This window comes from Podarcis bocagei (genome assembly GCF_964188305.1).
Source record: "Podarcis bocagei genome assembly, chromosome: 4".
In the NCBI taxonomy this organism is placed as follows: domain Eukaryota; kingdom Metazoa; phylum Chordata; class Lepidosauria; order Squamata; family Lacertidae; genus Podarcis; species Podarcis bocagei.
In genome coordinates, this window is record NC_138128.1 from 11,211,908 (window position 1) to 11,226,950 (window position 15,043).

Sequence of the window (15,043 nt, forward strand, 5' to 3'; positions counted from 1 at the left end):
CTCAGACATACGTTCTCTTTCTGCTCAGTTCCTCTTTCCCACCATGCTCTTGAAAGTAACTGATATTTTTCATAGGAATCAAAATATTGGATTTAGCAGAGTTCAATGCTAAAATCGACCATCTTCTTACTACCATGGCCTGTCCATGGACAGGTACCTAGAGTCATGGTCACAAGCTAACATTACACCCATGTGTTTGGGAAAGTACTCAAGCTCAGAAAAGCAATTTTTCCAGTTTCTTATATCTGGATGATTGAAGTGTGATATAAGATACGGGATACTTGAAGGACTGCCATATTCCTCACAAGACCACCTGCAATTCTTCATTTGAGACCTCCCACCATCCCACCCTCCTTTGCCATCCTGAAATTAGTGGTAAGAGAGGAGTCCCTGTTGGCCATGTCATCCTAAGTTTTAAACACCCTGCAAAGTGATGCTCACCTCGGAAGCTTGCCCTGTTGACGTGTTGTTGTTTTTAAAATTTGTCCATGCATTAGGTTGCTGCTTAGGTTGCTGCTGATGTGACTGGTTAGGTTCTTTGTTTGTCTCTGCTTTTTTGCTTTTTTATTATAATTTTTTAATTGAATGTCCACTGTCCTGGCAGTTTTATGCTGAAGAGTGGCATATAAATTTATTAAATTTATACATAGGTGTATATATATGAAGTAAGAATGTTATTCACTGAAAAGGTCTATGTACAATTGAAGGCAACTGAGGGCAAATAAGTGATAGATTTTTCATTCCCGCCTGAAGTGCACCTTAGGCCAAGCTAGGAAGTTGTATCACCTGCCAGAAGTACTAAACAACTTCCTCCTAGTATCTTAGCCTTCAACAGGCACTAGCACAATTTCAATTTTCATCTTGTTCAGCAGTAAGAGTTAAAACTTTCTTCAAAAGAAAGAAACAAAGAAAAACAGGATCCTGAAGATACACTGCAAAATATATGGTTGTGCAAGTTCAATAAACCACTGACAGAAAGAACGCATTCAGCTTTCAGTGCTAATATTCTTATACAAGAAGCCCTGCAGGCAAAAAAAAATAAAAATCCCCACCCCCCACATTAATAATCATTAAGGTTATGACATAAGACGAAAGAAGCCAGAGAAATCCAAAGGTAAAGCTGACACTGTATCCTCCACTTGGAACCTGGGGAAAAGACAAAACAATGGCAGTCTATGCTTTAGAATTTCAGTCCTTTGTTCATCTGTGTCACAACCTCATGCTACTTACAGTGAGGGGGGAGAGAATTTGATCCCCTGCTAAATTTGCCCGTTTGCCCCCTGACGAAGGAATGACCAGTCCATAATTTTAATGGTAGGTTTATTGTAGCTGTGAGAGACAGAATAACAACACGAAAACCCCCAGAAACCCAGAAGACAAAAGTCAGAGATTGATGCGCATTATAATGAGTGAAATAAGTATTTCTTATTGTTGGCAACTACAGAGGTCAGACGTTTCTTGTAGGTGGCCACCAGGTTTGCACACATCTCAGGAGGTATTTTGTCTCACTCATCTTTGCAGATCCTCTCCAAGTCAGTAAGATTTCAAGGCTGATGTGTAGCTAATCAAACCTTCAGCTCCCTCCACAGATTTTTGATGGGATTAAGGTCAGGAGACTGGCTAGGCCACTCCAGGAGCTTCATGTGCTTCTTCTTGAGCCATTTCTTCGTTGCCTTGGCCATGTGTTTTGGGTCATTGTCATGCTGGAATACCCATCCTCGACCCATTTTCAATGCCCTGGCTGAAGGAAGGAGGTGCTCGCCTCCGTTGGATGATACATGGTCCCGTCCATCGTCGCTTCGATGCGGTGAAAGTGTCATGCCCCCTTAGCAGAAAAACACCCCAAACCATAATATGTCCCCCTCCATGTTTGACAGTGGGGGTGGTGTTCTTTGGGTCGTAGGCAGCATTCCTCCTCTTCCAAACACGGCGAGTTGAGTTGACGCCAAAGAGCTCGATTTTGGTCTCATCTGGCCACAACGCTTTCACCCAGTTCTTCTCCGGGTCATTCAGATGTTCATTGGCAAACTGAAGATGGGTCTGTACCTGTGCTGTCTTGAGCAAGGGGACCTTGCTGGCTCTGCAAGATCTCAGTCCTTCATGGCGTAATGTGTTACCAACTGTTTTCATGGTGACTATGGTCCCAGCTGCCCTGAGATCATTGACAAGTTCCCCCTGTGTAGTTCTGGGCTGCTTCATCACCGTTCTCATGATCATTGCAACTCCACAAGATGAGATCTTGCATGGAGCCCCAAACCAAGGGAGGTTGACAGTTATTTTGTGTTTCTTCCATTTGTGAATTATTGCACCAACTGTTGTCACCTTCTCACCAAGCTGCTTGGCAATAGTCTTGTAGCCCAGTCCAGCCTTGTGCAGGTCTACAATCTTGTCCCTGACATCCTTGGACAGCTCTTTGGACTTTGGCTACTTAAGAATCTGCTGGATTGATTGCCTCTGTCTTTTGTACAGGTACTGTAATGAGCTGGGATTACAGGTAAGACCTCTCCCTTACAGCAGGTGCTTCTAATCTCAGCTCATTACATACAGTGAAGATACCAGGTAGCCTGGGATCTGGCTGGTTGATAGGGGATCAAATACTTATTTCACTCATTGTAATGCACATCGATCTCTGACTTTTGTCTTCTGGGTTTCTCGGGGGGGGGGGGTGTTCCTGTTGTTACTCTGTCTCTCCCAGCTACAATAAACCTACCATTAAAAATATGGACTAGTCATTTCTTCATCAGAGGGCAAACAGGCAGATTTAGCAGGGGATCAAATACTTTCCCCCCTCACTGTAAACAAAATGATTTTTGTGCTTCTACCTTCCATTCCTCCTCTTCCCCTGGTTCTCTGGAAGTGTATGTTTCCTAGCCATGGAAGCCCAACCAGGGTTACTGGGAATCAACATCTGGTAAACCTCTATGTGGGACTACTCTAACACACTCTGTATTTGAATAATTCAGAACAGAGCAGTTCAATTCCAAGCAGAAGTGACTCAAACGGAACACTAGTGTCAAAAGATCGCCACTGGCTGCCCATCTGTTCTCAACACAATTAAAAGAGCTGGGTTGACCTCTGAATCCCTAAACGCTCTAGTTCCAGGTTCTCTCAGGAAATGCCTTCAATCCATAAACAGATGTCATGAAAGGAGTCCTTGCTCTGAATCCCACCTTTGTTTTAAGGGGAACTGTCTCTCCAGATGTTGCTGAACAACTCCCACCAGACCTATCAAGATGGTCAGTGAGCAGCAACCTCTGGGCGGTCCAAGGTTCCTTACATCTATTTTAAGGGATCTTAGTGGCGACAAGGAACAGGGTCATTTAGGAAGATTGCAACAGCATTTTCATTCTGACAAGCTTCTTTCATAGTGCTTTATTTGTTGCTGCTCATGATTGTTATGCTGTTTTTTTCCTGTAGCTTTTCTTTAGTTCCCATATTTTAAATACTACTCTCTGTGCACACTCAAAATCTGCTCCGTGTAGCTTTGGATATACTGAATGACTTTTTAGGCATTTTAGTAATGTTAATTGGCCAACTAGGTTGTACTTAGCTCACCACTTTTAAAAGATACATTCTGAATCTGAATAAAGTTACTAAGGCAGGGCACAGTGTCCCATCCTCCTCTGCTTCTGAATGTATGTGATTATGGTTAAGCATTTATACCTCTGGTCAGCTCATAGGTTCTACATACTGAATAGCTTTAGTTATAAATTTACTGGGTTTGTGCATTAGCCATGGCATGTACTAAGTAGAGCTCGTGTATTTTAGTGTAATCTGTGAGCCAGGAAATCCCTAGTTCAAATCTCACCTCAGCTATAAATACACCAGACAGATTAAAGTAAATTACTGTCTCTCAGAATCAGCTCTCCCACAGTTATACTTCAGCTGCCAGGTACTGACCTTACAGGACTGTTCTAAGAAAGATTGAGATTATGGCCCAATTCGAAGATACAGTAGTGCTAAACCACAGTAGAGTGCTACACAAACAACACTGGACAAACCTCAGGCTCATGTGCTCCCCCTCCCCTCTGAAAGCATGATGAGGTGATTGGATACATCCACTTCCTGCTTTAAATTAACCATAGTTTATCATCACAACTGCACTGAGCCAAGTTGTGGTTAGTATAAACATTTGTTTATAGAAACAAGTCAAGATCAAAGCATGGTTTCTCATCCTGGCTTGTTTCAATCAATTGTAATTGAAACTAACCATAGTTACGTAGCTCACATTGGGCAAAATGACAAACTGCAGTTAATTTAAAACAGTAAAGTGGGTGCTTCCAATCCCCTCTTCACAACTGCATCAGAAGAACAGAAGGGAGGCCATAGTATGTGAGCCCAAGTTTCACCCAGATTCATTTGTTTAGTGCTAAACTATAGTTTACTGTAATGTCTAAACCAGGCCCATGCATCTTGAAGTGTTCCAAACACTCTAAGGCAGGGATGAGGAACTTCAGCCCTGGGCACCAAATGCAGCCCTCCAGGACTCTCTATCTGACCCTGGGGATTCTCTCCCAGGCCATACTTCTTCACCAGTCACATCCCATTTCTATTGGCCCTGCTTTGCATCCTCCTTGAATGTTTTTGCTTGGATGGAACATAACCTCAAACTCTGACAATGCTTGTCTAGATGGAGGATAGTATGTGTAGAAATTAGCCTACTGCACAAAGATGAAATTCACACCTGTTTCTTAGCCCACTTTAGCCTCTGGCCTTGTCCTCTGCTGGCATGTGACCCCTAGAAAATTGTCCAGAAGGGAATGGGATGCGGACCTCTGGCTAAAAAAAAGATTCCACATCCTTGCTGCAAAGAGGTATATAAATGCAAGTTTTAATGCTTGTATTTATTTGGTTAGTTTATGTCTTTGATTCTTTTCATTTTGTGGGAGCCTCCAGACTGCATATTTTGGAAAGTAGTTTGTCCATTCATCTGTTTGTTCTCTATAGGTTCTGCTTTGGCATGGCATCACCCATTTTTAGGCATAGGTTTGGCTGCCTCTCATGATATCATCACCAAAGATGACCCAAGCGTTCCTTGGTTGGGGCAGTAGACTTCATCACTATGGACACTGGGCACCACTGTGAATCAAAATAGCAGACTAGGCTCAAAGGTTTCTGAGGTGGAAATGGAGATCTATATAAAAAAATTAGGAGCCAGGCGCCATTCAAATCAAGACCAAAACATGACTTTGGCATGATGTTAAACATTTTTTTACATAGATTTGGCATCTTATCAAGGGATGATCATGGTACTTGGTACAAGTTGGAGGGGGTGGTTATTGTTGCTCTTTGGATGCCAGGAGCCATTCTGAAGGATTCTGGAAATTACAGGTCAGTTAGTTTAATTTCTGTCCCCTGAAAACTAGGGGAAAGTACTGCTGAAGAAGAAATAACCAAGCATATAGAAGAACAAGTCTTACCGAAGCAGAACCAGCATGGATTCTACAACAGCTTTGACAATCTGGCAAGATAAATCTTGAACCTTCTTGGAAATGCTCTCCCCACACTCAGTCCTACTAACACTTGGTCTAGGTCATAGGAGCCAACTCCTGGGGGCCAAGGTCCCTTTGCACACACCTCCAAAAAATATTTGAGGGCACTGCCCCCCCTCCAAAATAAATTGCCATTCCCATTCAAATGGTGTGGGTGTGTCATGTCATGTGATCAATTGCGCAGGGTGGGGCTTATAGCCCCCCCACCATATTTTATTCAAGTTGCCATCCCTGATCCAGGTTTAGTTCAGCTGTGTATGGCCCAATGCTGAAATGCTGAACTGAAGGAGACAGGGAGGGTTTGCGGGCTACCTGCCTGGGCAGTATTAAACTGGTCTTAAACCGCAGCAAGATAATTCAGTACAAGATGCCATAAGAAGTGGCCAAGAGCTAGATTTTTTTGTAAACTGCTTAGAGGTTCTACTTAAAATGAAGCAGTATATCAATTTGGTTAAAGAAGTAAAGCTTAAAGCCTGAGGTTAAGGCAGGCTTCCTTAAAGCCAGGTCTAACCAGGACTAGGGCTTGGGCTTTGCACTGGCACACATAAACTAACAACAACATGTCCAGTTCCTCTGGACATGTGCAAAATTGTTCCTTCTGCTCAACACACACTAGGACACCTGGGTGACACCTGGCTTGAGAGCAGTACATGTGAAAAGGATCTAGGAGTCTTGGTTGACCACAAACTTGACATGAGCCAACAGTGTGACGCAGCAGCTAAAAAAGCCAATGCAATTCTGGGCTGCATCAATAGGAGTATAGCATCTAGATCAAGGGAAGTAATAGTGCCACTGTATTCTGCTCTGGTCAGACCTCACCTGGAGTACTGTGTCCAGTTCTGGGCACCACAGTTCAAGAAGGACACTGACAAACTGGAACATGTCCAGAGGAGGGCAACCAAAATGGTCAAAGGCCTGGAAACGATGCCTTATGAGGAACGGCTAAGGGAGCTGGGCATGTTTAGCCTGGAGAAGAGAAGGTTAAGGGGTGATATGATAGCCATGTTCAAATATATAAAAGGATGTCACATAGAGGAGGGAGAAAGGTTGTTTTCTGCTGCTCCAGAGAAGGGGACACGGAGCAATGGATCCAAACTACAAGAAAGAAGATTCCACCTAAACAGTAGGAAGAACTTCCTGACAGTAAGAGCTGTTTGACAGTGGAATTTGCTGCCAAGGAGTGTGGTGGAGTCTCCTACTTTGGAGGTCTTTAAGCAGAGGCTTGACAACCATATGTCAGGAGTGCTCTGGTGGTGTTTCCTGCTTGGCAGGGGGTTGGACTCGATGGCCCTTGGGGTCTCTTCCAACTCTATGATTCTATGATTCTATGAAAGCAGATAGAACCAGAGCGAGGGCCTCCCTTCTACCACTCTCCTCCACAACTTGAATGGTTTCTATTCCTCCAGCTACTATTTTTTTCCCATTGAAGTCATTTTTATACTACTCTTCAGCCAAAAAAGGCTCCCAGCGCGGCTTACAAATGCCAGGGATACAACAGTTCCTGCCCTCTAGCCTACAATCTAAAAGATACAACACTTAAGGGAGAGGGATTGGAGAAATGATTTCTTATCTTAGCTGAACACAAAAATATGTTGTCTTTAAGTATACCTTCTAATATGACATTTCTACAAGGAAAACATGTCTTTGGAAGAAATGGGATGTAGCCTTAAAAATTATTATACACAGACAATGAATACAGATTGTCATATATGCTGATATACATGCATGGTGCACAACACTTTAGATATGGAAGAGTACAGCAAAGTCTGACAACCTTTTGGGTGGGCACATTTTCAAATATGGGGAATTGTCATACACACACTCCTACCACTTTCTCCCCAAAAGACCCTGCTCAGGCAAAATCCTGCCTTTCCCAAAATCAAAAACCATCCAGGAAATATTCCCACCCACCCACAAAAATCCACCTAACGCTTCATGAACTCTATACAAATATATCCAAGCAACATCACACACCACTACCCTCACAAATTAAAATAGATAACCCCTCAATGCTCCCAACTATTCCCCCCATGCTTACCAGGTTGCAGTGAGTCCCTGCTCCCCTTCATTTTCTTTTAAACACAAAACAGTGGTTTCACTGGGCATGCTAGAAAGCAAAGCACCAGTTCCAGCTACCCCTACTATCTTCCTTTCCTATTGCTTCTGGACCAAAATGAGCCCAGAAACATTCTAGAGAGAAGGCAGTAAAATGGGTTGAAGCTAGAGCACATTACTCCTCTGCCATTGCAAATCAGAAGACACAGAAGGCCCATTTTTGGCACAGAAACTGCTTTGGTTACATTGTATGACGACCTCTGTCAGGAGAGAGACAGGGGAAATTTGTCCATTAATTCTCCTTGACCTCTCAGTAGGGTTGCCATATTTTGGAGAGCAAAAAAGAGGATGCTATGACAGCCATACAATCAGTATAGTTAAAGCTACGGTTTTCCCAGTAGTGATGTATGGAAGTGAGAGCTGGACCATAAAGAAGGCTGATCGCCGAAAAATTGATGCTTTAGAATTATGGTGCTGGAGGAGCCACCTGAGAGTCCCATGGACTGCAAGAAGATCAAACCTCTCCATTCTGAAGGAAATAAGCCCTGAGTGCTCACTGGAAGGACAGATCCTGAAGCTGAGACTCCAATACTTTGGCCACCTCATGAGAAGAGAAGACTCCCTGGAAAAGACCCTGATGTTGGGAAAGATGGAGGGCATAAGGAGAAGGGGACGACAGAGGACGAGATTATTGGACAATGTTCTCGAAGCTACCAGCATGAGTTTAACCAAACTGCGGGAGGCAGTGGAAGACAGGAGTGCCTGGCATGCTCTGATCCATGGGGTCACGAAGAGTCGGACACGACTAAACAACAACAACATGACAGCCATAGTCATATTCAAAGCAAATAACTGCAATTTGTCTCAAATTTTACCCCTGAAAAAGAGGACGTGTCCTGGAAAGAGAGGACACATGGCAATCCTATAAAGCAGCATTCAATACGGGATCTTTCTGGGGCAGTGTCCAAGTTAGGGGTGGTTGCATAATGTTGTGCTGGTTCTGGTCCTACTTGTATGATCATTTCCAGAGGGTGATATTTGGGGAGTGCTCTTCAGCCCTGTGGAGCCTTCAGTGTAGTGATCCTCAGGGTTCAATTGTATCCTCCATGCTGTTTAACATCTACATGAAAACGCTGTGGGGTTATCTGGAGTTTTAGAGTACATTGTCAGCAATCTGCTGATGACACACAGCTCTGCTTCTCCTTTACATCTGCAGGTGTTGCAGTGGACATGCTGGACCATTATCTTGCCTCGGTAATGTACTGGAAAGGAACCATTAAACGGAAGCTCAATCCAGATAAACCAGGCACTGCTAGTGGGTGGTTCCCTAGACTAGATGGATGGGAGGTTGCCTGCTCTTAATGAAGTTACACTCCTGATCCTGAAAGAGCAGATACACAATCTGGGGGTACTTCCAACTTGGGAGGTTAGGGGTGAGCAGTGAGCTGTCCAGGTTTGCTGATGACACCATGTGGTTCCAAAGAACTCCAAACGGATAGCTGCGAACTGGGTGAACAGGCAGTATTACAGCAAATGCAATTCAATGTGAACAAGTGGGGAGTAATACATGTTGGAGCAAAAAAATCTTACATATACGGAGTGTGAACTGAAGGGAATTGATCAACTTTTAGAGATCTCAAGCAGGGAGCTCTTCAAGGAGGGAATTAGAGTAGCAACACTAGCACAGCATTAACAAGGGATCCCCAAAAGACAAGGGGAAAGTGATTTATCAGTGACAACTACCATAAAATGAAGACAACAAAACAATGCGTGAAGAATACTCCTGTTCAGGATTCTCCTCCCCCTTGCTTCTGGTTTTCCACATACACACACACATCCAACTGTCAGTCAACATCTTGTGTTCACTGAGCCTGATGAGTCTTCATTGGTTTATTTTGGGTCCGTCCGTCCCCCAACTCCCCAGTAGGGTTATTTTTCCTAAATATATTTTGTTTTTCTATAAAGACTGGAATTCTCCCTTGCCAGCTGATACCTCTCATTTGAGCGTAGGTAGTACCATTTTAGTGATGTAAGAAATAAGCACTTGGATAATAAGTTCATTATCAGTAAATAGGATTATGTACATGGAGCTACATATTGTGCACTGAAGTTGGCAGATGAAGCTGTCTTATTAGGGCAAGATTTAGCACCTTTTTAGTGATGATTATGGTGATCTTATTATTTATAGCCCGCCCATCTGACTGGGTTGCTCTGAGCAGCTTCCAACATATATAAAAACATAATAAAAACATCCCAATAAAGGGCTGCCTTCAGATGTCCTCTAAAAGTTGTGCAGTTCTTTATCTCCTTGATGTCTGATGGGAGGGTGTTTCACAGGGAGGGCGTCACTACCAAGAATGGCCTCTGGTTCCCTGTTATGGCACCCCTGTTATGGAACCCACTGACTACAAAGGTTCACTTGTCATCTTCCATACTGGCTTACAAATGGCAGATGGAAGCCTATAAATTAAAAATGCTTTAAACTCTTTTTTTAATGGATGGGTAGTGGTAGAAGGGGTCTTGTATGCCTTCTTCTTCTTTTTGTTGGTGTTAATGTTGCTAGGTATATGTAATTTTATGCTTTGAGCTTTATTATACATTAGTGTATTTTTTTGTAAACCACTCTGAGAACATAATTTCAATAAATAAATGGATAAAGAACATAAATCTGTTTTTATATTGTTCTGTGGCTAGTGAGCCATGGGATATGCCAGCTGATCCCAGGCAAGTTTCCATCTAGAGCTCAACTGCAGCTTTAGTATACATGTGATTGGGGTACAATTATGGTGTTTATAGGTTGAGGGTTGCAATTAGGTAGTTCCAGTTAAGTCCTGAACATAGCAAATCTTCTGGCTTAAGGAGCCATTTTCCAGTGGTTCACTTAGCTAGTTCACACTGGAAAAAACTTACTCCTTAACTCCATCATGCTGAGCAGCAATCCCAGCACAACTGAAAATTTGGGCTGCCCCGATCCCATTAGCCCCAAACATCTCCCAGAAATCTCTGAAAAGGGAAGCCCTAAGAGGTTGATGAGTGATATGCTGGCTACAGGTATGGTCCAGAGACATTTTATTGCACCTTTCCCTACAATATTTTTTCCATAATTTTATTTTTTACATTTTCATTCACCTGTCTGTTTTCAGATGGTTGGCTCTCCTTGCCCTGCACCTTCTATTAACCTGACCCTTGAGGGAGCACCCAGCCTTGAAATGCCTTCCTTCCTTCCTTCCTTCCTTCCTTCCTTCCTTCCTTCCTTCCTTCCTTCCTTCCTCTCTCTCTCTCTCTCTTTCTCTCTCTCCCCCCTGGTACTCTGAAGTCAATCCTATCTTGCTGCTGCTCTGAATACAGAGAATCAGTGGGCCTTGTACATCTTTAATAGTTCAGTAGAAGAGAGAAGTTTAGCAGATGCAGCTTTTTTCACCCTTGTCTCACAAACTGTACCTACTAAAATTCCCTATTTTACAACAGTTAAAAATACAGTATCATCCTAAGCTTAGACTTTGCTTACCTGATCACCCCCACCAGTGGGAATGCTCCTGCCTAGCTCTTTACGATATAGACTATATTTGTTACAACAGATTATAAGCATTCATACATCCCCCACAGTTGCATCAACAGTAAAACTGATAATTCAATCAACTTTCCTCCAAACCTGATAGCACAAAACAAAACTAATAAATGAGTCGGTATGAGAAGCAAACAAACATGTGATTTAAAACATGCAGCTGAAAGGAAATCTTTTAAAAATATGTCACATTTGCTATTTGATAAGTCAGTCATTAGGAGGCAGCAGACAGCTCAAAATGTTTTCAAGAATGAAACTGCCTTCCCTGTTAATCTGATTGGATTGGAGATGAAGGGGCAAGCAGTTAAAACAGATTCTGGGGTTTACCACCCTTTAGGGAAGACTTAAAAGTACCATATATGGTTTAACTAAGGCATTATCAAAACAAAGATCCCATGAATGGCATCCGTACAAACAGTCTGATACTAAATACTCTGTTAAGACATGAAACCCACTGAGACTTAACTTGCATATAATCAGTTTCAAACTAGGGTGCCAAATGTGATGTGACATTATTCTGTTCATGTATGCACACCACTACTGCCAACCAAAATAGTGGAATGACACTGCCTTTTCTCCCTGGATCCAAAAACAAAGTAAAAACATAGCAAGTTCAAGATAGTAACTCACACTTAAAGCAAATCATTCTAGTTCTCATTTTAAACAGCTATTTAATTCTCCAAGTTAATGTAAACTCAAGGAAGACTTTTACTAGGCTAGAACATTTAGCTCCTTTCTTTCTCGGCGATGTATAAAGTGAAATAAAGCAAGGATGAATAATACAGTCATCTACAAAGTTTTAACCATTACAGTACTGTACTTAAAAGACTTTTGCAGGGAATGCTGTACATTACTATGTATGTATATTACTATTACATACAGAAACAGAAATCACTAACTTTTAAGTCTCCAGGGCTAGCAATAATTAATTAATCATGGGCTAGAGCTACATGTTATTCTGAACTTTATTATTCTCTACAGATGATTTCCCAATGTGTAGCAGCCACATCTGTCATTCTTCTCCATAATGATCATTACCAACATGAAACAAATGTACAATTCAAACTTGAAATTATTGTATAACGTAAATATAGCCTCCTGAATCCTGCAATGAATCTTAAGCTTCCTGCCCTAGTTACTCAACTAGGACTTAAACATAAATTATTGATAATGGAAAAAATAAACTTACTGTTGTGATGTTCAGACTGTTCTTTGGTTTTGAGTCAGCTGCCAGAGAGAAATCTGTTTAATAAAATAGTGAAACATCAACAAATGGGAAAGGAAGTGAAGTCCAGATTCTGGTTAAGTGTTGTTTTTCTTCTGCAACACTTCGTAAGTGAAGCAAATAAACAGATAGATGGCTTTGGAGATGGTCCCGCAACATCCAAGAGATGCAACACCCCTCTTCGACTATAAAGACCGATATGTTGTTGAGCTCTGACAGTCCAAAATGGTGAAGTCAATCAGTCTTGCTTGTTAAGTATGGTGTGTCAAAGAATAGGGCTGAAACTCCAAAATAATATTTAATGCATTTTCCAGATCCAGATCTCTCTCTCTATCTCTCGTCCTTTCTGTCTTTCCATTCATGTTTTTATTGCCACAAAAATGCACATAGGTTTGTTCTTCCAGTGCCCTGGGTAAGGCCTGGCTCTGAAATGCATTTCAGTCTCTCAACACAGACAGCTTTCACTGCATTTAGAGTCCCACCAAGGCCCGGCTTTAAAAGCTACTGATTCTTTTTCCCCCCTTCTTCTTTAGCCTTCCTCACAAAAGAAGGGTATTTTGTAAATTACCAGCTCGTTCAGATCAACAAAAGGTACTTTCATAGAAAGCCCCATTTGATTTTGCTCAAATTTGATTACAAGGATGGAGGAAAAAGGAAAGGAAGTCAAAAAGAAAAACCCCAGATGGCTTTTTTCATTCATCTCAGTGAATGAGCTTTATCTGTGCCTTTTGAAACTGTAGCAGTGGAAAAGCATTTCTGTTGGCTTAAAAAAACTTGACAAAAATTATTGGTTTGCCATTTCTCATGTAACTGCCATTGGGAACTGGATGAAAAGACTTTTTTTCATGGGATCGCCTGCTTGGATCAAAATAATGGAGATTAGGTATTTCATTATAAATTACAGTGGGAGATAGAGAGAGGCTGTCATATTAATAGCAACCTGCTCGTGGTCTTCAGTGGTAGCTATTCTCCTAAACAAAGGACCAAGGGGGTTGTCTATTGAACTTGTGCTTTAAGGCCCGATCAATTTTCTATCATCAAGGCAAAAGGTGAGATGACGAACAAAAGAATTCACACATGAGTGACCTCATGAGCTGAGAGATAAAACAGCTTAAAGAAACAAAACACATCCTGAAATTATGGGTGATAAACTGTATAAAAGGAGAAAAAGGAAGAAAAAAGAGAGGGTGGTGGTGGTATGAGTGTTGGTCTATAATTCTTTCTTTCCTTAAGCATATGGACACATTAAAAGCTACTTGTTTTCAGGCACAGTATAATTGCAGCATTTGTTTTGCAAGGCTGTGCCTTGAATCTTGCTATGTACTCCTTCCCCAACAGGGTTCCAGTAATTTCATTCATGAGTAAGCATGCTATTGTGTTTAATGCAGAATGCCCAACAGCCATACACATAGATATGCCCACACAAAGGATTACCATTGACGACAACAACATCAGCAACAGCATACAGACAGAAAGACTGCACAGGACAGGCACTGCATTGAACAATCGTGATGCCGCAGGCTGGGCCATACACATGGTGAAAATATTCTTATTAAACGAAGGACCACTTCTATGCTGCTTCACAGATATGTGGTTATATTCCCTGGAGCCACATCTTCCCAATAGAAGAAAGTATACTTTTATTGCAAATATTGATAAGCAATAAACAACTACCTGACATTCAGAAGACATCTGAAGGCAGCCCTGTTCAGGGAAGTTTTTAATATGTGACATTTTAGTGTATTTTTCATCTTTGTTGGAAGCCGCCCAGAGTGGCTGGGGAAACCCAGCCAGATGGGCGGGGTACAAATAATAAATTATTATTATTATTATTATTATTATTATTATTATTATTATTATTATTATTATTATTATCGCTAGTTGAATTAAAGGATAGCATGTCTGGGAAACATATCTTCCTGAGAGCCTAATAAATTGCTGCCAGTTTGGGTGATTAGCAGTGGACAAATGAACCAGTGGTCTGATTCAGTACTGTGGAATAGATCGTACTAGCTAGACAACCAGGAGCCACCAAACAAGAGTCATGGGCTCCACAGTTAATGGCGCATTATCCTGATATTTGGCTGTGAAAGTCATGTGAAGTGTTTAGTACCATGCCTAAGATAACAGAATGAAATGCAGAGGTGGTAAGTGTGTCCCCAGCGCGCCCTCACTCAGCTTCATCTCTGAAGGTGCTTTAATACTAAGAAGTAAGAAACTGAGCACAAAAGATTCAAACAAATCTATATAGTGTGACTGTACCTAGCACTTCGAAAGCACATCAAAGTGCAAGTAGAAAAATAGGTACCGCTCCCGCAGGAAGGTAAATGGCATTTCTGTGCGCTGCTCTGGTTCGCCAGAAGTGGCTTAGTCATGCTGGCCACATGACCCGGAAGCTGTACGCCGGCTCCCTCGGCCAATAAAGCGAGATGAGCGCTGCAACCCCAGAGTCAGCCACGACTGGACCTAATGGTCAGGGGTCCCTTTACCTTTTACCAGTCAAAGAGAGGATATCAAATGACAATGGTTCTTCCTTCAGCTGAACCAGTACCTAATGGAAATCAAACACACTACTATTTTTAATGCCCCCACAAGCACCTCCTGTTAGGCAATCCTTGAAAAAGATCTCACTCAACTTCTATTTGATGCCACCATGAATGGAAGGCACTAGGAGAAAATTTGAACTGCACTCCAGAAAGTGCTCTG

The 15,043-nt window shown here is 42.0% G+C and overlaps 1 protein-coding gene across 6 annotated transcripts in view; it reads right to left on the reverse strand.

Moving 5' to 3' along the window:
- Positions 1 to 15,043, reverse strand: part of LOC308585080 (uncharacterized protein) — a 459,744-nt gene that overhangs the window by 388,326 nt on the left and 56,375 nt on the right. For all 6 annotated transcript variants that reach the window (XR_014007076.1, XR_014007077.1, XR_014007078.1 and 3 more), the window contains exon 4: positions 12,302 to 12,354. The gene's annotated coding sequence lies outside the window, so the exon portion shown is untranslated. The remainder of the gene's footprint in view (positions 1 to 12,301; positions 12,355 to 15,043) is intronic.